This window comes from Saimiri boliviensis, chromosome 1 (genome assembly GCF_048565385.1).
Source record: "Saimiri boliviensis isolate mSaiBol1 chromosome 1, mSaiBol1.pri, whole genome shotgun sequence".
Lineage (NCBI taxonomy): Eukaryota > Metazoa > Chordata > Mammalia > Primates > Cebidae > Saimiri > Saimiri boliviensis.
This window is the reverse complement of record NC_133449.1, coordinates 282,388,149-282,414,541: the sequence shown is the minus strand read 5'-3', so window position 1 is coordinate 282,414,541 and position 26,393 is coordinate 282,388,149. Positions and strand designations below refer to the sequence as shown.

Here is a 26,393-nt window from a genome sequence, read left to right as displayed (position 1 = left end):
CAGTTGTTGTTCTGAATTAGTTTTCTAAAGCTGTGTAACAAATTACCACAAGAGTTAACGTCCTAAAGTAACACAGATTTATTTTCCCACAGTTTATGTGAGTCAGGAATCCAGGCACAGCTTAGCTGGGTCCTTTGCTCAGGTTCGCACACAGTTGCAATTATGGTTTCAGTTGGGCTGCAACCTCATCTGGAGGCCCACCTGGAAAATAATCTGTTTCTGGACTCACACAGCTTGTTGGCAAATTTTATTTCTTGTCACTGTTTGGCCATGGCTCTCAGTTCCTAAATGTCAGCTGAGATTCCTTACCACGTGGCCTTCCCCATAAGCTATTCATAGCCTAGAGGATATTTCTTCAAGGCCAGCAGGAGACTTTCTCTGTCTCTACTCTGCTACCACAAAGTCTTGTGTAATGTAAGACTTAACAATATCCCATCATTTTGCCATATTATACTGTTGGAAGGAGGTCAGATTTTCACCTATACTAGAGAGGATTTTGCCAGGAGACAGACATATCAGGGGTAGTCTTAGAGCTCTCCCTGATAGATTATAGAAATTATTGATTCACAATGATTTCATAAATTTTAAAAAGTTGCCTAATAATTGCAAGTATCATACAGCTAGCTAATGATGTCAGGTAAAATCTAATTAAGTTTGAATAAGAAACAAGTTTGAGAAACATTTGACATCTGTTTGTAAAAGTGGAGAATCTTTATGAGGAGAGAGAACCTGAATACCTCATCCCATATTTTCTATATTTGCCTTTGATTATAATTAAAAAGTTTATTTGTACTTACTGATTTTACTTTTATGGGACATATATAAAAGTATAATGTTCTATCTGAACAACTTGATCAGGGCAAGTTGATATTTGAAGAAAAATATTATTGGTTCTTTTACTGAGAGAGAATCTGCAAATAAATATTAAGTGCAAGGGTCTGTAATACTGCATTACCATCTTCCATGAAGGATTCAAAATCTAATGAGAAAACAGAGTTTCTATACTCTTTTTCTACATAATAAATGCAAAGAGTCATGTGGAAACAAAGCTAATGGAACTAGTAATTATTCTCATGTCTCCTGGAGATTTTCAAGAGGAGGCAGAATTTAGAAAGAATATTTAGAATTGGACAAATGGAGGAAAGGGTGATGGGGAGTACCACAGCAAAAGCTGACAAGTTGAAAGAAAAGATTTAACTTGAGGAATATTGAAAATAGATTTGTGTTTAAGATTCAGAGGAAAAGTGTGATAGATTTTTTTAAACTAGTTTAGAGGCAGTTCAAGGAAAAGCATGGATTTCCAGCTGTAGAGTAGGATCACATTCTTCGAGCAATGGGGATTTTTTTTTTTCATTATTTGTTTGTCTTTGAGATGGAGTTTCACTCTTGTTGCCCAGGCTGGAGTGCAATGGCGCAATCTTGACTCATGGCCAGCTCTGCCTCCTGGGTTTAAGCAAGCCTCCTTCCTCAGCCTCCTGAGTAGCTGGGATTACAAGCATGTGCCACCATGCCTGGCTAATTATATATTTTTAGTAGAGATGGGGTTTTTCCATGTTGATCAGGCTGGTCTTGAACTCCCAATGTCAGGTGATATGCCCACCTTGGCCTCCCACAGTGCTGGGTGTACAGGCACATTTTTGCTTTTCTTTAAAATTTTAAAGGTAATTTTTCTATCCATTAATTGTAGTGGTGATAAATGAATGAAATGAACATTGGAATATATATAAATACATCCACACACAAACATATATATTTATTTTTATGCTTATTACAGAAAATCATTAGGAACATGGTGATATGGCTTGTCTTTGTGCCCCAATCAAATCTGATCTTGAATTGTAATTCCTATAATCCCCACATCCTGTGGGAGCGACCCAGTAAGAGGTAACTGGATCATGGGGTTGGTTATTTCCATCAGGCTGTTGTCATCATAGTGAGTGAATTGTCAGGAGATCTGACGGTCTTATAAGAGGCTTCCCCACCCCCTTGTTCTGCATGTTTTATTGCTACCCTGAACACTTAACATGGGTTAGGAAGGACGTTTGCTTCCCCTCCCACTATGATTGTAAGTTTCCTGAGGCCTCTCAAACCATGCTGAACTGTGAGTCAATTAAACCTCTTTTCTTTATAAATTACCCAGTCTTAGATATGTCTTTATTAGCAGCATGATAATGAACTGAAACAGTCAGCTGGTACCAGGTAGGGAGGTGTTGCTGTGAAGATATATGAAAATGTGGAAGCAACTTATTTGGAACAGATAACAGGCAGAGGCTGGAACAGTTTAGATGGCTCAAAAGAAAACAGGAAAGTATGGAAAAATTTGGAACTTCCTAGAAACATGTTGAATGGCTTTGGCCAAAATGCTTATGGTGATATGGACGGTAAAGTCCAACTGAGGTAGTCACAGATGAAGATGAGAAATTTGGTGGAACTGGAGTAAAGATCTCTCTTGCAATGCAAAGAGACGGGCAGCATTTTGCCCCGGTCCTAGAGATCTGTGGAAAATTGACCTTGGAAAGATGATTTAGGGTGTCTGACAGAAAAAAATTCTAAGCTGCAAAGTGTTCAAGAGGAAGCAGAATCAAAGTTTAGAAATTCTGCAGTCTGACTATGTGAAAGAAAAGAAAATCGCATTTTCTTGGGAGAAATTGAAGCCAGCTATAGAAATTTGTCTAAGCAACAAGAAGCTGAATGTTAATCAAAAAGACAATGGAGAAAATGTCTCTAGGACATGTCAGAAAACTTCACAGCAGCCCCTCTCATAACAGGCCTGAAGATTTAAGAAGAAAAAATGGTTTCCTGGGCCCCACTGCTGTGTGCATATTTGGTGCCCTGTATCCCTTAGCTAAAAGGGATTAAGGTACAGCTCAGGCCATGGTTTCAGATAGTACAAACCCCAAGTGTTAGCAGCTTCCACATCATGTTGAGTCTGAGGGTGCACAGAAGCCAAGAATTGAGGTTTGGTTTGGTAACCTCCACCTAGATTTCAGAGTATGTATGGAAATACCTGGAAGTCCAGGCAGAAATTTGCTGCAGGCATGGGGCCCTCATTGAAAACTTCTGCTAGGGAACTATGAAAGGGAAATGTGGGGTTGAAGCCCCACACAGAGTCTCCACTGGGATACTGCCTATTGGAGCAATAAGAAGAGGACCACTCTTGTTCAGACCCCTGACTGGTAGATCCACCAACAGCTTGTATCATGTGCCTGGAAAAGCTGCAGACACTCAATGCCAGCCCATGAAATGGCCAGGAGGAGAGTTATACCCTGCAAAGTCACAGTCACAGGGGCAGAGATGCCCATGGGCATGGGAGCCTGTTGTATCAATGCGACCTGCAAGTGAGACATGGAGTTAAAGAAATCATTTTGGAACTTTAAGGTTTAATGCATGCCCTATTGGATTTAAAAATTATATGAGGCCTTTAGCCCTTTTCTTTTGGATAATTTCTCCCATTTCAAACGTATGTATTTACCCAGTGCCTGTACCCTCATTGTCCCTAGGTAGTAACTCACTTGCTTTTGATTTTATAGACTCATAGGTGGAAGGAAAATTGCCTTGTCTGAGATGAGACTTCGAAGTAGGACTTTTGAGTTAATGCTGGGATGAGTTAAGACTTTGAGGTAATATTGGGAAGGCATGATTGGGTTTTGAAATGTGAAGACATGAGATTTGGGAGGGGGAGGGGTGGAATGATGTGGTTTGGCTTTGTGTCCCCACCCAAGCTCATCTTGAATTCTAGCTCCCATAATCCCCATGTGTCATTGGAAGGACCCAGTGGGAGGTAATTGAGTCATGTGTGTGGTTAGCTCCATGCTGTTCTGGTGACAGTGAGTTTTCATGAGATCTGAAGTGTAGGGGGGAACCCCACAAATGCTGTGGCAAAAGTCTGAAGCCTCAGCCTGTTCCCATATAAATATTGATTTCGAAAGGAATTAGAAATGTAGGTACATAGTCATTCCTTAATATAATCATATATAATCTTATAGTTACTTATAATCATAAAGATAGGTACTCAAAATAACCTTTAATTTTACTAATGACTATCGGGTTATGAAGCATGGAGGTGAGGTGACATTGTGAACAAAGTGATCCTAAGGCAAGATGCTCTAAGCCCTCTGTCACGCCACATAAGGGCTGCTGGAGGGCGCCTCGGCTGTGCGGCCCCGCCAGTGCTGGGAAAGCGCCCGCTGTTTAGCCAGCTAGGGAAGGAGATGTCCAAAATGACCGAGTTATCTTCCTGGAGAAGGTAGGAGAAAACTCCGCTTCTGCAAGTTCTTGTGGCAAAACCTGACGGCTGTCAGGGAAACCCGCAGGCATCGGGTGCTTCACTGTCTCCATGTGAGGCTGCGCTTCAGGGGTCACGTTCCGTGGCTACTCTCACGCTCTGCTTCTGCACCTGGTTTCTCTTCTTCTTAACAGATAAGAATTAATAATAGTAACATAATCTTAGCATCCTTGATATTTCTGACAAATACGCAAAGAGCGCTGATGCATTAGCTTTTCTCCTCACTTCAGCTACTTGAAAGTCTTGGGCCCCCGTCTTCAAGACACAAGATTCACCTGACCCTATTACAGACCACGGTTACCTCACCCTACCTTCCCCGCCCCCTGCTTTGTACTCAGTAAATGTCAGGGTGTCCAGGCGCTCTGTGCCTCTGCAGGTCTCTGCTCTTTGGCTGGCAGTGGACCCCTGAGCTCAAACTCTCTTTTCTCTACCTCTGTGTCTGTGTCTTTTATTTCTACAGTTTCTCGTCTCTGCACCAGCAGGGAGGGGCTCACAGAACCCTGCAGGGCTGGACCCTATATTGAGGGTTTCATAAAGGGCTTCTCCCTGCTTCACTCTGCACTTCTCCTTGCTGCTGCCATGTGGAGAAGGACATGTTTGCTTTCTCTTCTGCCATGATTATAAAATTCCTGAGGCCTCCCAGTCACGCTGAACCGTGAGTCAATTAAACCTTTTTTGTTTATTAATCACCCAGTCTTTGATCTGTCTTTATTAACAGCATGAAACCAAACTAATACACATAGTTACACTAATACACTAATACACCAAACTAATACACAAAGACATAGTCTTTGTCCCCGAAATTGTCTTTGTGCTGGACCTTAAAAATTACTGTTATTTAATCAGGATGACTTTTTCTGATAACATGATCGGATTTATATTTGTGTAAAGGCATAATTTCCTATTTTCTATAATTGTGAAATAGAATTTCTTATTGAGTAATATAGTTTACTTTAAAGTATATATTGCAAATATGCACACACACACACACAAACACACACACACAGAGTAGTGTGTATTCCTAAGCAGACATAGGTAAAAATTACATATAAAAATTAAATGTGGGCCAGACACGGTGACTCACACTTGTAATTCCAGCAATTTGGGAGGCTGTGGCAGGAGAATCACCTGGGGTTAGGAGTTTGAGACCAGCCTAACCAATATGATAAAACCCCATTTCTACTGAAAATACAAAAAAAAAAAAAAAAAAAAAAAAAATAGCTGGGTGTGGTGGCATGGGCCTGTAATCCTAGCTACTCAAGAGGCTGAGACAGAAAAACCACTTGAATCTAGGAAGCTGAGGTTGCAATGAGTCAAGATGGCAACATTGCACTCCAGCTTGGGCAATCAGAGCAGAACTCCGTTTCAAAAAAAAAAATTAAATGTTACATCAATAATACTAATAAGTTTCTTATTGCAATTTAATAGAAAAAACTTACTACCTTGCAAACTAACTCATTAGCTTGCAATGGTTTCATGGTTGCCAGCAAAAGATTCAAGTCCTATGGCAAAGAACTTTATTATTATGTCAGAACAGGCAATGTGAGCTTCGCATTCATGCTTATTCTCCATGCACCACAAATCACAGAGAAGCACTGCAGGTGGGCCTAGCCAGACGCTGTAAATGTTGATTTACATCACCCTGAGGAACCCTGAGTTTAAGAAACACTAAACTTTCATAATGAGATGCCAGAAAATCTGCCCAAACTTTGCCCAGAGAGAAGACATTATCTTAATTAAACATTAACACACCAACACACTGTTCTGGATGGAGATGCCATCACTATCTTACAATGCTATTTGTTATACAAATATTCGTGGATAGATAGGCCAAGAAAACACCATCAATATCTACTAACCAGAAATGCAAGAAGTTCATTGAGAATTGTTTCCCAATATATATTATAGTCCTCTTACTCTTTGGTTTAATACACAAAACTTGTGTTTACAAATAAAGATACATTGAAACATGAGGATTTGATGGAGAGCAATGGCAGTGTAACCCATAAATTTTTTAAAACTACCCTAGATATTGAGCTTTTCATATTAAATGTATATGTTGGCCTGGTTATCAGAGAAATGTGATTTTGAAATGTCAATCTCCATACTACAGCTCTAGCATCAAAAAGAAAATACTTCCCTTGTTGGTGGAGTAGCTTTGAAATCGATGGATTTTTTTTTTCTGAAGCAGAGCCTTGCTCTGTTGCCCAGGCTGGAGTGCAGTGACACAATCTCAGCTCACTGTAACCTCCGCCTCTCTGGTTCAAGCATTTCTCCTGTCTCAGCCTTCTGAGTAGCTAGGATTACAGGCGCCTGCCACCATGCGCAGCTATTTTTTTTTTTTTCTATTTTCAGTAGAGACTGGGTTTTACCATGTCGGCCAGGCTAGTCTCAAACTTCTGACATCAGGTGATCTGCCTGCCTAAGCTTCCCAAATTGCTGTGATGACAGGCATGAGCCACTGCACCCAGCTGGAATTTTTGCTGTATTTTGTGAGTTCAAGAGCTGGAAGTATTTTGACTCTGAATGTTTGATTTGGAATCTCCTTATGGAAATTAGATTGTCAATGATAATATAATGGATTATAATTTATTATCAAATAAACTTCAGTGGTCACATAGACAAATCGAACTGTTGATTGGTGAACAAACACATAATTTTCTTATAGTTTGTTTCAATTTACCTGTGGAATATAGAATTGAGCAAAAGAAATTAATTGAGGGCCTCGATCTTGTTTATCTAATGTTTAACTTATTGTCCATGTTTTAAAATTAGTTTGAACATATAATTTGTTAGGCAAACAATATCATATTGAGAGAGTAAGAGGATGCTATTAATTATTACACCATGACAGGTTTAAATTAATATTCTGTCAGACAGACGAGGATGTACAGTCACACTACTTATAACAAATCATATCACCATCAATAAGATTTGATTTTCTTCTAAAGGGTCTCATACACACCTTTTTTCTCAGTGACGGCTATGTTCTTACTAGAGAAATTGTTAAGTAATGGACATTTTACAAGCAACGCCATACCATTATATATTAGAAAATTAGGCAGATTTGGTGTCTCTTATTTCTGTCTTTCCAAGTTAACTTGAATTCTGTTTTAATATTCATTGCATAAACCATAAAGTTTTAAATTTATTGTGCCATGTTCTGTGTCAAGCATTGTGTTGTGCATTTCCCATCAATTATGTTAATCTTTATTCCACTCTGTGATAGATGTTTCACTATTCTCACCATTTTATAGCTGAAGAAATGAAGTCAAAGGAGACTAAGTGATGTGTGCAAAGTCCTGTGACCTATATGGGGTGGACCAGGTTTTGAACCCAGTCAGTCTGACTCTACAATTTGTGTTTTTAGCAGTGTTAAAGCAAACTAAATGTGACCTAAGAAGAACTCTGTACTTTCATATTTGAGTCCTTATGAACAAACTGCAATATAACATAATATGCAGACAAGATTGAAATCCTAACTTAGGAGTGTGTTCCAGTAACCAGAGCTGAGTCTTGGCTAATCCCAGCAGCCATACTTCAACCAGTCACATACTTCCGAGTGTTCAAACTATGTTCAAATAAGGCAGATGCCAAGCTATAACCAACCCAGTTGTTTCTGCTCCTCACCTTGATTTCGGTACATCCTTCCGTTTTTTTAATCTATAAATTTGTTCTGACCACGAGGCATCCCTGGGGTATCACTTAATCTGCTGTAATTCTGAGAACTGCCTCATTTACGAATCATTCATTGCTCAGTTAAACATTTTTAGCGTTTATTTCAGCTGAAGTTTTTCCTTCAACGGCAGCTATACTCTTCTTGATGTGTATATTATCTTACTAACAAAAGGTCAACGTTGTTATTCAGCTATATGTTTGAGATGGATAATCTGCAGGGCAAACAATATCTAAATATGTATGAGAATATAAACTAAAAATATCTCTTTGCTTTCACTAGATGGTGGGGAATTAGTGGAACAATGAATTTTTTTCAATTTGCACAAATCAAGAAATAATAAGGATGACCTAAATCCATGAATATTGATAAGCCACAGTGAGCTGGAATAATTACATGGTTTGATCCTTTACTCTGCACAGTATCCTCAGATTACAGATCTCTTGACTTAAGTTTATCAGCTGAACTATAGTTTGATAGCAAACATAGATAATTTAGCCAGTAATGAATAAACAAATTCTACCACTGGGAAGGATAAAAGTGAAATCCTCTTGAAATCACCCACAAGCTTTCTGCCCTCTCTATCATACTAATTTATTCCTTAACCTCTTCTCAGAAACCATAAAACAAAATTGTGAACTTAGAAAACTGAGTCAGCTAAGGGATTATTTTATGTAGATATCTCCCTGCTCATTAGGGAGATGACTAGAAAGAGGGTCTTTAATTCAGCCTTCAAGTGCTTGAGAAAAAATTTCAACAGAGTCCAGTCCAGATGGTCTAATAGTTTATGATAAGAATAATGACATAGGAATCAATGAAAAAGAAAAGAAAAAAACCCTTTTATTATAAAGGCATCCAACCAGAGGAATAAAGAGGAAAGTTCTTTTTTATGGTGTCTAACTAAGGTCTGTTTAAATTAATTTCATGAAGAATGCATGCTGATTTATTGTTTGCCAAAAAAAAAAAAAAAAAGAAAGAAAAAAAAAAGTAAGTGCGATCTAGTAATCTGAGCATCCAAAATGCTCAATTTCATTAGGCTTAGTGAATAATAAAGGAAAAGACAGGAGCTGCCTCTCCTGCAACGTGCATGCTACTATCAGTTCCATAGCTGGACGTTTCTACAGAAACCAAAATGTGAATCTAAACTTACAGTATTATGATTCTGACATAAGAGACCTAAGATAAACTAGAAGTCAGTTAGTCTATTCAAATGCCAGAAGATCCGATGAGACTGACCTCACTTTCTCTCTTTCAGTACAAACACATAAGCAGCCAGAATAAGATTAGAACAAATATGGTTGCAATACAGCTTGTACTAAGTCTTTATCAAAGATAATTCTGTCACTGTTTTCCTTCAAGCCAGGCACCCACTGTTATTTCCCGTAGTAGTCCATAACTCAGACTGATCTGCCCCACTCTCTTTTCCCCATGGCCTTTATTAGGTGCAAACATAGCATTTAAAAGTGACAGTTTTGTCTAGCATTTCCATTCAAAACCTTATCTGAGTCATAAATGGAGCTTGTAGATTTAAAGGTGTTGATGACAGAGTACCCACACTACAATTTTGCAGATTATGTGATGTAATAATTCTTTGCATAGGATTGAGGAAACAGATGTGGAAGATTTCTCATAAGAGATAATGCTCAAAATGAGTTTGAAGACAATGTTGGAATATTTGTACAGAAATTAGGAAACTGTTTTATTTACGTTTACTAGCCTATGGAAGGTACAAATGCATGATGTTACAACGTAAATTTCATAATATAGTGGAGATCTGTTTTATTTACTGAAGTTTCTCAAGCATAGATAATTGTCAAATGTGTGATAAGCATTCAATGAATATTTTGTGGAATGAATGACAGAGTATGATGAATTTTAGCAATTGCCATTATTTTGATACTGCTGAAAAGAGGACCAGGAGTTAAAGCTGATGCTGCAGTGCTCAGGCAGTAGTACAGTAACAGAAGCCAGGATGTGATGATGTGCAAATATCTGGGGCTATGTTTCATTCACAGTTGTTTCTTTCTGATTTGGCAAATGGATGTGGCTCTGTAGAGGAGAGGTAGAAAACTTAAGAAAAGGAAAATAAGACAAAGAAAAAACTTTCACTGTCTTCTGATTCCTCAGAACTGGGAACTTTTCAGGGTCTTCAGTGCTCTGGGAAGTTGTTTGAGCTCAGAATAACTGATTAAGAAACCAGGCCATTTCTGATTTTAATTCTATGTTGTCTGCCTTTTCATTATTGAGATTATAAGGAAAAATGGAGCAGTAGGGCTCCTCATTATTTACACTTTTTAAAAGATTTCTGATTTAAGCAAAAAGGTTCTAATGTACAGTAGCAAGGTATGTATATTTATTCTAAAATTGATGAAAGTCCGTGGGATAGTTTTAAGCAGATGACTGATGGTCCATCTTTATTTTTTTAATTTACTTTTATTATTTATTTATTTTTTTGTACAGATAGTGTCTCATTAGGTTGTCCAGGCTGGTCTCCAGCTCCTGGGCTTATGTGATCCTCCTGCGTCAGCCTTCCTAAGTGCTGGGAATACAGGAATGAGAAATCATTCTTGGCCAGTATGGTATATTTTATATTTTAGGGAAGTGAATGTAACAACTGAGTAAAGAAAGAATTGACAATCAATAAACACACAAGAAATAGGGAGAAGTTCATGCATATATCAATTAGCTCCTTCTTGAACAAAGATTCATTGAGCAACAGACATATTAAAGAATCTGTGCTAGCCATGGGGATACAACCATGAAGAACAAAAACTCAGTCTATGTCTTTAAAGGTCTACAGTTGAGAAAGGCAGAGAGACAGTGAACTAGTGAGATTAAGTCTGATGAATGCTAAAAACAAACAGAAATGAAGAGTTCACTGAGAGCATGGTACAGTAACTTGAAGACCTATCTAAATATATAAAAGATGGGCACAGTGAGATTTAAGTATAGGTAGAAATAAAACTGGTAGAAGTGAAAAAGAATGTCCCAGTGTCTTTTCTTGCCTACAGAACAAGAAAAGCACTTAAAGAAAGACATAAGCAGCATCCACAGAATCATACTGTGAGAAGGGAAATAATGAGAAAAGAAACCGGAGAAATAAGATGGGAAGAATTGATAATTTTTCCGAAAGTGAAAATAACACTATTACAGGAAGGCTAAATTAAAGAAAATAAAGGATTGTAGCGTAGTTTATTAAAAGTTTGGACTGGGTTAGACAATGATTTTGTTTGAAGTAAAGGGAAGAGGTAAAGATACTGTTATATTGAAATCATCAAGAAGATAAATTGGTAACTCATTAAAATTGGAAAGGATTAAAGTTTGACTTTCTTCTTTCTGATTGAGATTGGAAGAGGAGCAGAACTAATTATGGAGTTGTAGATACAAGAGGGATGTTGAGCTCAGGTTCGAACATGCTGAGTGTGAGGTAGACAAGGTGAGAAGGGTTCAATGAAACATGAGGTCTGAAGAATGATACCCAGATATAAAATTTACATTTTAGAGCAGTAATGAGATTAAATCTTATTAAATCTGCTGTTCTGCTATTATTTTTATGAATTAAATAAAACCTATTATTTCATATATATATTATATATACTCACACACAGATACATACATGCAGAGAGAAAGAGACTTTAAGAAATTGATTCAAAATGATTTTAGAGGATGGCAAATTTGAAATCTACAGTGCAGCCAGGATGCTGAAAATTCAGGTATGAGTGAATGTTACAATCCTGAGTTCAAAGCCTGGAAACTCAGACAGAATTTCTATAGTGCAGTCTGGAGACAGAACTTCATTTTCTTTTGGAATCCTCACTCTCTGCTCTTAAGGCCTTCAATTGATTTGGTGAGTCTCACTCATATTGTAGAGAGTGATCTGCTTTAATTAAAGTCAACTAATTTTCAATGTTAATTGCATCTAAAATTATATATATATTTACAGTAGCATCTAGGCTGGTGTTTGATCAAACAGCTGGGCACTAATCTAGTGAAACTGAAATGTAAAAATTAACCCTCATAAGGGCACACGATAATAGAAGAAGGAAAAAAGATATCTTAATCCACAGAGACAAATAATGAGTCCTTGGAGGAAAAAATGCTCAAACTTGTTGAAGGTCAAGTAGCTCAAGCATTAAAAAGCATCCTTTGAACTGACTTTTGCTACTGAACAATAATAAGGGGCTAAAGAACCAGAATTAAGCCTGATATAAGAAATGAGTATATTTGAGAGATCTTATTTGGTAGTGGCACCTGAACAAATGACTGAAGCTGGTTATAAATGAGAAAATGTCAAGCATAGTCCCTGGCATCAGCCTTGGTCAATTGAGTGAATGTCACTAATTAAGCAGCAAACACACAAAGTAGGTAGATGTGGGAAGATGGAGGTTAAACATATGTATTCTCTTAGAAATATATAAATTTTACCTACTTATGGGACATCTAGTAGGGATCAACCCATGTATTAGTCCACTCTCATACTGCTGTAAAGACATACCTGAGACTGGGTAATTTAGCTCATGGTTCTGCAGGTTGTAGAACCTGCATGTCCCCAGAACCTTCTGCTTCTGGGGAGACCTCAGGAAATGTACAGTCATGATGAAAGGCAAAGGGTAAACAAATACATCTTCACATGACCATTAAGAGAGTCATGGTAGGGAGGTGCCACACTTCTTTAAACAGCCAGATCTTATGAGAACTCTATCATGGGAAGAGAAAGGGGAAAGTCCACCCCCATGAATCAATCATCTTCCAGCAGGCCCCTCCTCCAACACTGGGAATTACAATCTAACATGAGATTTGGGTGGAGACACAGAGCCAAACCATATCAAGCATCTTCTGGAATTTATGCATTTGGATAGAGATATTTGCAAGCATATAAAAGAGGAAAGAGAAAGGCCATTTTCTGTATACAACAAACATTAAAGAATAAATAAAGGAAAGAATAGAGGAAGATGATGAATATCTTTCTTTTACTCTGTGTTGCCATGCTGAGCTACGAATTGCAAAGTATTTACTATAATGAAACCCATATTACAGGTGTTGTACCCTACATGAGCATATGTTGGCAATAAGATTAATGATCATCATAAGGCACACTTAGATTTCTTGCAGGGTCTACATCATGTGTCACTTAACAATATGATGTAACCTGGCCTAGGGATTTCCAACCCTGGCCCAAGAATTAGCAAGTCTCCATGACAATAGGATTAACCATAAGCTGTTTGCCCTAGAGACAAGGCCATCTCAGCACAGATGGAACTTCATGATCCTTAAAATAAAGCTTCCCCTTACAAGAATAGCTTAAACTCCCTTTGTGAAAGAAACACCTGGTAACTGATCCAGACTGAGTACAGAAATAAAATAGGAGGACAAGCCTCCAAGAATCTGAGAATAACCTCAAGACTGAGATAGTCTCTCTGAAACAATTTGATCCCTGAGTGTATTTGGCCAGGGCCACCAGCTTGTACCTGCTTATTATTTTGTAAGGTCACTACCAGAATAAGCTACCTGAACATCAACCATCGTCTGTGGCTCATCTTTGAATCAAATTGGACCAAAGGAGAAAAGTTGCTATGGGAAAGCTGGTTGACTAGGTCCACCATATACGCCAAAAGCCTCAATGAGGTTGTAACCCCAAAAGTACCTGAGACTGGTGTCAATCAATTTAGAAAGTTTATTTTCGTAAGGTTAAGGATGTGCCTATGACATAGCCTCAGGAGGTCCTGACAACATTCACCCAACGTTGCCAGGGTACTGCTTGCTTTTATACATTTTAGGGAGACATAAGACATCAATCAGTGCAGGTAAGACTGACATTCGTTTGATTGGGAAGGGAGGGACAAATCGAAGTCGGGGCAGAGGATTACAATGAGGGGTTGTGGAGACCAGGGTTTTATAATGCAGATGAAGCCTCCAAGTAGCAGGCTTCAGAGAGAATAGATTGTATTTCTTATCAGAAGTAATATCTGTATTGATGTTAATGCTGGTCAGTTTTTCCTGAATTCTAAAAGAGAAGAGGGTATTAACGTGGTCTGACCCTCCCTTCCTATATTAGCCTGAACTACATTTTCACTTTAACTTTGGAATACCAATGGCTGAGAGGAGGGGTCCATTCAGACAGTTGGCAGGGTGCCTAGTATTTTACTTTGGGCTTAGAGGGTAGAGAACAGAGGCTATCAGCTTAAAAATTGAGCCTCTGAGAAAGTAAACAACTCTCTCAAATTTTGTTAAAAGACCACTTTTTCTTCTTCCAATGACTAGATTCTAAAGAAGTCTTAACATTTTCAAGTAACTCTTGGTAGGTGAAATAATGCCCCTTCCCCAGATGTACATATCCAAATCCATCGAAACTGTCTTTAAATGACAAAAGGAATTTTGTAGGTAGAATTACGTTCCTTTGAGTTAGAAGATTACCCTGGATTGCTTGGATGGGCCCAGTGTTAATAATCCGATGGAACACTAAAAGGGGAGCAGGAATGCAGAAGTTTCCATAAGAGAAATGCAAGTATGGAGAAAGAGGCAAGACACATTCAAAGCGTAAGCATTCAACTCACTGTTGCCATGTTTGAAGATGAAAAAGGAGGGGATGGGGACAAGCCAAAGAATGGGAGTGGCCTCTGGAAGCTGGGAATAGCGGTCACCTGGAGCAGCCATCAGGGAAAGGAGAACTTGACTCTACACCTTGCAGAAACTATATTCTACCAACACTTTGAAGGAGCAAGTAAATAGATGCTCATCTAGCTCCTTAAGAAAGTAATGCATCTCTGTCAGTATGTTCGCTTTATAAATACTATGTCAGAACTAGGGGATAAGGTAAGTTTCATTTTAAGCTGCTAAATTTGTGGTAATTTGCTATGGTAGCAATAGAAATAAATACACTTGCATTTAGGTTATTTAGGCAAACATGTTATGCTTATGATATACTAAATGATAGAAGAAAAATACTAATTAAAATATGAAAGCCAACTAGCACTAACTGGCAAACATCTTATGCCTATTTTGCTTATATTATGTGCAACAATGCAAAATGCATGCAATGCAAAACTTTCTAAGATTAATCTACATTTAATATTAACATTATAGCTGAAATGTTATTAAATTGAAGGAGTTCTGTTTGTTCAGTTTTAAACAATAAGCAAAACTATAGCCTTGATAATGAAGACAGCACAATTTTTTATGCTGTAGAGTTTATCATGTCTCTCAAACTCTCACCAAAATGAAATAGTGCAGCCAATTCTATTTTCTAGCAATAATAAGTTTTTGTTTTACCTTCAGGGTTCTTGAGTCAATTCATCCAAGTGTAGATTGAAATGAACTTTAGCTCCTTAGATTCTTAGACCTATGTTACCAAAATCATTTCCTATATATAATATGTTGGCCTCTTTTCTTTCATTTATTTTTTTAGACTTTATATTATTTATATTGTACTTGTTCAAAATAGAGAATACTGGTTGCTTTTTATTAGGGAAATAAATCATTGCAAAGAAGAAGATGAGGTACAGAATATTTAGCTTATTTTAGTCCATTTGTCTGCAGTTATACTGTGAAATTGAAGTGTGTGAAGATAAATTAGTGAAAGTTAGTCTCATCATAACATTAGTAGAACAAGAAATGACACCAAATGTTAATATTTAAGGTTCAATGTGTTCTCACCGCAGGCTATGAAGCCAAAAAGATTTAGTTTTTATTTAGTTTTAAAACCCACTGAGAACTTTACAACAGTTAGGAAGAGTGTGCTATCCTCTAGCTTATAGAAACAATGTCCCTATTCTATTCTAGTTTTAAATTATAGTTTTGAAACTTCTCCTTTTGATCTAATATCTTCACTGACTAGTTGCTTATAGGCAGAAAAAATTATATGTCAAAACAATCCCATCTTTTTCTTTTTAGTTTGTATGAATCAAGTCCTGAGAAATAATTTAATTAAAATGTTAAGTATCTGACATCACTAACAAAATATTAAATTAAATTCTGGGCTTTCCAGAACAGGCACAGAAATTTTATTTTTATTTTTGCTCATAATTTTTCTAACACACCAAACATAATCTTATTATATCCTTTGTTCAGAATGGTTTATATATAATTTAGTGAATTATAATTCATATCTTGATATGCTAGGTTTTCTAAGGTTACAATAAATATTTAGAGTATGATCCTTCAAAGAATTTCCCATTAAGATGAAGTAAAAAGATAAATATATGAAAACACATTTGTATTCTTAGATAATAGTCACAATTTTAAGTTCTATTTTATTAGAAAAATAGGCAATGTGTAGTTGAGAACTTATCATGGTTTTCAATCCCAGGCAAAGGAAATTAAGTAAATTAAAGAAACCATGGGATGTTTTTCAGCAAGGGTACGGATTTGATCTAATCTCAAAGTCAATACTCTGAAATACCTAAGGAAACCATTACCACAGCACTTATCACAGGACATTGAGACGTGATGCTGCGTGTCTGTCCCATGTGGTCTCTCTAGATCTCTAGTTTATGGTTGGATATTCTTTTAATCTTTGGATTCTGATATTTAACATACACTTATTCTTACATTATATTCTTAAAATGTATTTGTGTAAAGCATAAGGCTTTAAAAGAGGTTTAATTGCAATTAAACCTCTTTAAATGCAATAGCATATGGCTATTCCAAACTAAGGGAGAGGGTAGAATTTGAACTGCAGGTTTAAAGAGCCTCCTGGAGAGTCTTTGTGTCCTTGGAAATCATGAGCATGCTGTCCCACAACCACACCTACAGATCATTGTCTGGGGTTCATAAATCTCTATAGGTGGGTTGCTCTTTTTTATGGCGTTCTGAACATTGCACCAAGGATTTCTGGCCCAGTTCCTCATTCATGACAAAGAAAATAAAGGCCTGAACTCACTTTCTCTGTCCAAAACCCTAGATACTCATACACCATGGATAAACTCTTTGGTTCCACCTGCTCCTAGCAGCTGCTCTACTGAGACAGGTATTTGGTAGTTGACTTAGAGATGGAAGTTAGGGAGTTGGGCATGGCAGTGGGACAGCCATCTTCTTAGAATCACCACTCTCATTTCAATTTGTCAGCTCTATCTAATTTTAAAAAAAATAATATCCCACTTCTGCTCTAATGCACTTTTTATAGTTTATAAAATCTGCCCAAAACTATCTTGATTTAAAATGTGTGCTACTATTTGTCATGTACTTTACCAATCTTATACTTTCTAATGATACATTTAGAAGTGATTTGACGACTTATAAGTAGAGAGTAAACTCCAAAGCCCTATAAGTAATACTCTATTTTATAACTACCACCTCTCCATTTCAGATATTCAAAGGAAGTTCAGAAGGAAATGAAGGAAAGGGGAAAGGGACTGCAATCAACACTGTACGCATGAATTAGATGAAGGATCCCTTGTGACATCCAGAAAGCCTGTAACAAATCTTGAGTTCATAAAATCCTGCCTCCTGTTAGTACTTCTTTGTCTATCCTAAATCAGGTTAGAAATTCTCCACCTTTGTCTGACTATCTGATCTGATACAGTTTGGATATTTACCCTGTCAGATCTCATGTTGAAATGTATTAGGTTGGTACAAAATCTGTTGTAGTTTTTGCCATTAAAAGTAATGACAAAAATGGCAATTATTTTTGCACCAAATTAATAATATCCAACGTTGGTGGTAGGGACTGGTGGGATACTGTTTTGGGTGATGAGGTGGATTGCTCATTTCTTGGTGCTGTCCTCAAGATAGTGAGTGCTTCTCATGATATCTTATTGTTTAAAAATATGTGGCATCTACCCAGCCCTTACTCCCACTTCACCTTCTGCCATGAGTAAAAGTTCCTTAATGCCTCCCCAGAAACCAAGTAGATGTTTGCATCATGCTTGCTGTACAGCCTACAGAAATGTGAGCCAATTAAACCTCTTTTCTACATAAATTACCCAGTCTCCAATATTTCTTTATGGCAAGGCCAGAAGCATAGTATACTATTTAACTCATCAGCAGAAGCTGCCTGCAACATCCCCCTGTGCTTGAAAGTTCTTTGCTTGTTAAGCTGCCTTACTAGCTTACCCTGAGCCTCAAGGTTGATGAGGATCAAGAATAGGCAAAGGAAAAAATAAGACAGGTAGGAGGGCTAGTGATAGTGGCAGGATCTGTGTACCAACCCAAATCTCACGTTGAATTGTAATCTCCAGTGTTGATGGTAGATCCTGGTGGGAAGTGATTACATCATGAGGCACCATCTCATGTTTTAACACCATCCCGCTTAGTGTTGTTATGGCAAGAGTGAGTTATCACAACATCTGGTTGTTTAAAAGGGTGTAGCATCATCCTGTTCTCTCTCTCCCACCTACTCCAGATATGTAATCCCCTTTACCTTCTCTAGTGATTGCAAATTTCCTGAAGTCTCCCGTTCATGCTTCCTGTACAGCTTGCAGAACCATGAGCCAATAAAACTCCTTTTCTTTATAAATGACACAGTCTCAGTTATTTCTTTACAGCAGTGTGAGAACAGACTAATACTGAAAATTGGTACTGGGAGTTGGGTATTACTATAAAGATATCTGAAAATGTGGAAGCACTTTTGGAACTAATAACGGGCACAGGTTGTAACACTTTGGGGAACTCAAAGGAAGACAGAAAGGTGTGGGAAATTTGGAACTTCCTAAAGACTTGTTGAATGGTTGTGACCAAAATACTGATAGTGAAATGGACAGTAAATTCCAGGTTGCGGAGGTCACAGATGGAAATGGAAACTTATTAAAACTTGGATTAAAAGTCACTCTTGTTATGCTTTAGCAAAGAGAAAAGACTGGTGGCCCTGTGGTAGGGAATCTGTGGAACTTTGAACTTTAAAGAGAAGATTTGAGTATCTGGCAGAAGAAATCTCTAAGCAGCAAAGGATTAAAGATGTAGCCTGGCTGCTTCTAAAAGTCTATCTCATGTGCATGAGAAAAGAAGTTACCTGAAACTGGAACTTATATTTAAAAGGGAAACAGAATATAAAAGTTTGCCAAATTTTCTACCTGGCCATGTGATAGAAAAGTAAAACTCATTTTCAGGGGAGGAAATCAAGCAGGCTTTATTTAGGCAGATCAAGAAATTTGCCTAAGTAAAAAGGAGCCCACTGCTTACAGACAAGAAAATGGGGGAAAATGCCTGGAAGCCATTTTAAGACCTCATCAGCACTTCCTCCCATCACAGGCGTGGAGGTTTAGGAGGAAAGAATGATAACTTAAGCCAGGTTCAGGGCCTGTTACTCTGTGCTGCTTCGGGACATGGCACTCTGCATTCTGGTTGCTCTATCTCCAGCTATGTCTAAAAGGAGCCCAAGTACAGCTCAGGATGCTGCTTCATGGGGTGAAAACTGTAAGTGTTGGTGGCTTTCATGCGATGTTAAGCCTAACAGTGGACAGAGCACAAGAGCTGACTTTTGGATCCTTCACCTAGATTTCAGAGAATGTATAGAAAAGTCTGGATAGTCTAGGCTTTATTTATTTCTGGGAGGTCCACTTGTTGTTTATCTCTCAGCAGGCTAGCTATACTAGTTAATTTTTTACACTGCTAAAAAAAAATACCTGAGAAGTCTGCTGAAGGGGTGGAGCCCTCATGGAGAACTTCTACTCCATGAGGGGAGGGCAGAGGGGGAAATGTGGGGTTGGAGACTCCATACAGAGTCCCCACAGGAACACTGCCTATTGGAGCTGTGAGAAGAGGGCCACTGTTCTCCAAACCTCAGAATGGTAGATCTGCTCCTGGAAAAGTCACAGGAACTCAATAGCAGCCCTTGAGAGCCACTTCAAGGGCTGAACCCTGCAAAACCACAGAGGTGGAGCTTCCCAGACCCCTAGGAGCCCACCCCTTGCATTGGCAATCCCTGGCTGTGAGACATGTAGTCAACAGAGATTATTTTGAAGTTTTAAGGTTTAGTGACTTCCCTGCTGGGTTTTGGACTTACATGGGGCCTATAGCCCCTTTCTTTTGGCCAATTTTTTCAATTTGGAGATGGGATATTTACTAAATTCCTATAGCCCCATTGTACCTTGGCAGTAATTAACTTTTTTTAAATTATTATTATTTTATAGGCTCATAGGTGGAAGAGACTAGCCTTGTCTCAGTTGAGACTCCAAACGTTGGACTTCTGACTTAATAATGTAATGAATTAAAACTTTGGGGGACTGTTGGGAAGGCATGATTAGATTTTGCAATGTGAGAAGGACATGAGATTTTGTAGGGGCCAGGAGCAGAATGATATGGTTTTACCTGTGTCTCCTCTCAAATCTCACGTTGAACTGTAATCTCCAGTTTTGAACGTAGAGTCTGGTGAGAAGTGATTGGATCATTGGTGTGGTTTCTCATGGTTTTAAACCATCCCCATTGGTGATGTTATGGCAAGAGTGAGTTATTCAGATATAGTTGTTAAAAAGTATGGAATACCTCCTTTCTCTCTCCCTCTCCCTCCTTCTCCAGCCATGTTAGATGTGGCTGTTTACCCTTTACTTTCTGCCATGATTGTAAGTTTTCTGAGGTCTCCAAAGCTATGCTTCCTGTACAGCCTGCAGAACTGTAAGCCAACTAAACCTCTTTTTTTTTAATATAAATTACATCCTCTCAGGTACTTTTTATAACAGTGTACAAACAAACTAATATAGCTAGCCAATAGAGAAAAAAACTGCATGTGGATTTCTCAGAAAGAAATACTTGCTTCCGATGAAACAGAACTAGATTTTTTTTTTAAATAGTAACAACCTTAAATTAAAATCATATGGGTGTTCAAGGCAATTTAGAGTTCTGTTTTCTAAGAATTATTATGTATAATGAAGAGGAAGAGGGGTACAACATTTAATTAGTGATTTAGATTGGTGATCAGCAACACTTTTTCTATAAAGAGCCAGATAGTAAATACTTTAGTCTTTGCTGCCCATATGGTCTCTGTTATGACCATTCAACTCTTAGGTAAACAATCACAGAAATACAGCAATAAATATGCATGGCTACCTTCCAATAAAATGCTATTTACCTAAATAAACAGGGGGCCAGATTTAACCTCCGACCTGTAGACTATCATCGTCAATCTAGATTAAAGAGGAATGTACATATCAAAGCCATGAAAATCCTGAATGAAAGCAAAACACAAGCATTTTGAAGACCTGAAGCAGAAAAATGTACATGCTAATAAAAAATATTCCATAAATTAAAGTAAAAACAAACTATAATATTGGAGGAAAAATATTTTGTCTTAAAGGTAGTCCTATATATGCAGTTGACTTTATTAGTAATAATGGTGTATTAGTCAGGCTTCTCCAGAGAAGCAGAACCAATAGTGTATGTACGTGTGTTTGTGTGTATATAGATGTATATATGGTATATGTGAGGAGAAGATATAAGGCGATTTATTATGGGAGTTGGCATATGTGATCCTGGAGGCCAAAAAGTCCTATAATCTGCCATCTGCAATCTGGAGAACCAGGAAAATTGGTGGTGTAAATCAGCTTTAATTTGTCCTCAAGAACCAGGGAAGCCAGTCCAATAACTCTGAATCCAACGCTGAAGTGCCGAGAACCAGAAAACCAGGAAAGTAGGGGAGGCATTGGAAAAAGTGAAGATTTGGTCAGACCGAATTATGTCAGATCAGTAAAGTGGAAAACATTAGAGGAATTGTTGTTTCAGAAAGATAAGTTGAACTGTCTCTTCCTGTATTCAGAAAATGATAAAGATTTCTCTGGGAAGAGTACCTTCTCCATACTGCAGTGAGAAAATAGCCCTGATCACCAGAGGCTTGGAATCAAAGGCTGCAGTGTACTGGAATAAGCATAGTTAATTAAGTAACCTTTATCTTCCACCTGTTTAACCTCTGCCCACCCAAATACATCTCCTCATGGTTCCCCTAGAAAATTCTACCACCCTAAACAGATTTTCTTTGTTCTATCATTTCTCATCAAATATATTGCTCTTTGTCTAAAAGATTATAAAAGCACCTTGCTTTGGCAACTTCTTTGGAATTCACTCTCTTGTAAAGATCCACATGTACATGTAAAACCAGTAATATTTGTGTACTTTCTTTTCTCATATTTATCTGCTTGGTGTCAATTTGGTCTCTATATTCAGCTGAAAAGCCCACTAAAAATTGGGATTCAAAGTAATCTCTGGCTCCTCTACACACATTGATGTAAGTCGTGGAGTTGGGACTTTCAAACTTCTATCCAGCAGCTTTTCTTTACTATTTACTGATTTTGCAGGGTTCAAGCTCTGTAGCTGCTCTCAAGGGCTGCTGTTGAGTTCCTGTCACTTTTCCAGGTTCAGGATGCAAGCTGCTGGTGGATCTACCATTCTTTGGGGTTTGGAGAAGGGTGGCCCTCTTCTCACAGCTCCACTAGGCAGTGCCCCTGTGGGCACTCTGCATGGGGTCTCCAACCCCACATTTCTCCCTCTGCACTGCCCTAGTAGAGGTTCCCCATGAGGGTTGCACCCCTGCAGCAGGCTGCTGCCTGGACATCAAGGCTTTTCGATACATCCTCTGAAATATACGTGAAGGCTCCCAATCCTCAAATTTTGCATTCTGTGCGCCCAACTACTTAACACCACGTGGAAGCCAAGCCACCAAGGCTCACAGGGGGCATCCTCTGAAGCAGTGGCCTGAGCTGTACCTGGGCTCATTTGAGCCATGGCTGGAGCTAGAATGATTGGGATATGGGGAGTATTGTCTTGAAGCTGCACAGGGCAACACATCCTTGGTCCGGTCCATGAAACTATTCTTCCCCCTAGACCTCTGGGTCTGTGATGGGAGGGGTTACCACGAAGGTCTCTGAAATGCTTTCAAGGCCTATATCCCATTGTCTTGTGTATACGCATTTGTCTTTATTTTAGTTATGCACATTTCTGCAGCCAGTTTCAAATTTTCCCCCTGAAAATGGGCTTTTGTACCACATGGACAGGCTGCAAATTTTTCAAACTTTTACATTCTGCTTCCCTTTTAAATATAATTATCTGTTTCACGTCTTTTTTTTTTCCCCCATGCATATGAGCTATGTTTTTAGAAGCAGCCAGGCTACTACATGGCTACAGCAATGCTTTGCTGCTTAGGAATATCTTTCACCTCCTAAATCATTAATCTGAAGCTCAAAGTTCCACAGATCCCTAGAGCAGGGACACATTGCCACCAGGTTCCTTGCCAATGCATAACAAAACTGACCTTTGCTCCAGTTCCCAATAAGTTCTTCATCTTCATCTGAGACTTCATCAGCCTAGTCTTCATTGTGCATATCACTATCAGTACTTTGCTCACAACAATTTAACCAATCTCCAGGGTGTTTCAAATTTTCTCTCATCTTCCTGTCTTCTGAAACCTTCACAATCATCCAACCTCTGCCCATTACTTATTTTCCAAAGCTGCTTCCACATGTTCAAGTATTGTTATATCAATGCTCTACTCCTCTGTACCAGTGTTCTGTATTCATCCATTTTCACTGATAATTTTTTAGAAAAATCTAAAACTGGATAATTTATTAAAAAAGAGGTTTAATTGGCAAGCTCTACAGGAAGCATAGTGACTTCTCTACTTCTGGGAAGTCCTCAGGAAGCTTCCAATGATGATAGAAGGTAAATGCAGGGTGAGGCAATTCACATGCCCAGAGTAGGAAGAAGAGTGAAGGGGGAAGTCCCACATACTTTTAAATAACCGTATCTTATGAGAACTCACTCACTCACTATCACAAGAACAGCACCCAGGGAGGTAGTGCCAAACCATTCATGAAGGACCACCCCCATGATTCAATTACCTGCCACCAGGCCCTACCTCCAACATTACAGATAACAATTGAACATTAGATTTGAGTGAGGACACAGATCCAAACCATATCAACACCCTTTGGCACAGCCAAGATGAGGATAAAATTAAACATAGCAATGGGTAATGTCCATTTACCTGAAAAATGACCTCTTTTGTTTAATAATAGTCCTCATTATTATTTCAATCAAAAATATTTATGAAACCAACTAGTATTTATGATATACATATAAATAGATAAATAAGCTGTAAAATAACATAGCATATGTCCACAAACAGCCGAAAAGTCAGGCACTATTAGCTTTCTAGGGTTGCCTTAACAAAGAACCACAAATTGGGTGGCTTACAACAACTTTTTTTTTTTCTTTCATAATTCTGGAGGCTGGAAGTCTAAAATCAGAGTGTTGGAAGGATTATGACAGTTCTGCATCCAAAAAAAAAAGACTGTTCCTTTTCCTCTTCCTAGCTTCTGGTTGTTGAAAGCAATTCTTGGCATTCGTTGGCTTGTAAATGTGTTGCTGTAATCTCTGGCTCCATTTTCATGGAGGGTTCTCCCTCTCTGTCTGTGTAGACCCACAATTATTCATCATGCCCTCATCCTAACTTGATCACATCTGCATACAGCCTATCTATTTCCAAATGAGATCATATTCACAAGTACTGGTGATTAAGGCTTAAACATATCATTTTGGAGAAAATATGCAATTCAACTCACAACAGTTATTAAAAATGTTATTTCTGAATGATGGATCTTATGGATATGCTGCTTTCTTTATTTGAGCCTAATCATCATTTGTAAGATGTTGACAATGAATGTAAATGAATGTTATAAGAATTGAAAATGGTTGTTTAGAAACAAATTTAAAGTGGTATGATTTGAATAAGATTCTTCATCTATTACTGACTTGTGAAAGTTATACAGATGCTTTCAATATAAATAAATGAGATACTCCAGGCGAGGTGGCTCATGCCTGTAATCCCAGCACACTGAGAGTGCTTGGCAGGTGGGTCACTTGAGGTCAAGAGTTCAAGACCAACCTGGCTAACATGATGAAACCCCATCTCTACTAAAAATCAAAAATTAGCCAGGTGTGGTGGTACAGGCTTGTAATCTAGCTACTTGGGACCCTAAGGCAGGGGATAGTGTGAAACCAGGAGGTGGAGGTTGCAGTGAGCTGAGATCACACCACAGCATTCCAGCCTGGATAACAGAGTGAGACTCTGTCTCAAAAAAAAAAAAAAAAAAAAAAAAAAAAGAAAAAAAAAAACCTAAATAAATAAATAATAAAATAAATAAATAAATGAGATAGAAAATATGCCCAACATGAAATTAATGGATCTGCAATACCCATTAGGTACAGATCCCACATGTGCCTTTCATCCCCCAAAAATAAAAGAAACTAAAATTCTCCCACATTTAGAATTTTCTCATGTAAACAAGGGCCAATTACGTGGCCTTGCTCATAAACTGAGTAGCCATAACAAAGAGAATTTAGGGTCTGTTTCCCAGACTCCAAATTTATAAAGCATAGAAGATATTCTTGCAAACTGTCATTTTATAAGCCTCCTCACATTCTTGTACTAAGCATTTTTCAAACCATAAAGTATGATCAAAATGTATAATTGTAAGATTGAAAACAAATAGCACTTTCCCTTTTGTGAAATTAAGTTCCATTTCTAAAGTGTTGTTTACTATTGCCTCAATTTTTGGCTTTTGGACATTAGCCAACTTTCTTGGGTGATAGGTGCTATGAAAGGAAAGAAACTGTATAATTTCCAGATCAGGAAGAGCTATACTGTATCCTTTTTGGTAATATAATTTGTAATTTTACTGTATTTAGAGAGTTTTAATAAAAGAGAAGAAATAAGAGAAGATAATTTATAGGGATTAATAATTTTTCATATGCTACAAGGCCAAATTATAAAAAAGTTTTTATGCATTGAGTTAATTAATACTTGAAAACAGGCTTAATTTATGTGAAATTTAGAGCACTTTTCATAAGTTAGACACATGTAATTGCCTCTAGTACCTATAATCATCTTGATGCATAGTTTGCATGGATTAGGATGAAGATAAATGATCTGGAAAAGCATTACAATTCCAAAAATTTGCTAAATGTTCCTAACAATGTTCAAGTTTCTAGAAGAGTACTCGAGTCTCTTACTTCACTTTAAGAGCCTTATGTAATGATTGATCAATAAGATTAATTATTGATCTTAATACCATACTAAAAAGCAATAATTCACTTGTTATTTAGAGAAGGCATTATAGAGATAAAATTAAATTTCTTTGCAGAAACGTTTAACAAGGTCCTATTGTATTCAATCATGGAAGAAAGTAAAGCTCCATTGTTGTGTTTAAAAAATATGCATGCAGTTGGTACCATCAGATTTGTTCAGCAGTAATTAAAATGTGTGTCAAGACAATAAAATCTCACTCATCATGACACACTAAGCAATTCATGAGAGATTCACCCTGATGTTTCAAGCCTCTCCTACCAAGCCCACCTCCAATGATGGGAATCACATTTCAACGTGCGATTTGGAGGGGACAAATAGCCTAACCTTATTAAGCGTAAAGTAACATTACATGATTTATAATGCGCTGGGAAAGATACGTACTTGTAATGCTTGGGCTGGTCTCTAGCTTTGGGGTCAGAAATGTT

The 26,393-nt window shown here is 37.9% G+C and overlaps 1 pseudogene; it reads left to right on the top strand.

The window, feature by feature from the left end:
- Positions 1–14,468: 14,468 nt before the first annotated feature.
- Positions 14,469–26,393, top strand: part of LOC101046610 (U4/U6.U5 tri-snRNP-associated protein 1-like) — a 32,944-nt pseudogene continuing 21,019 nt past the window's right edge.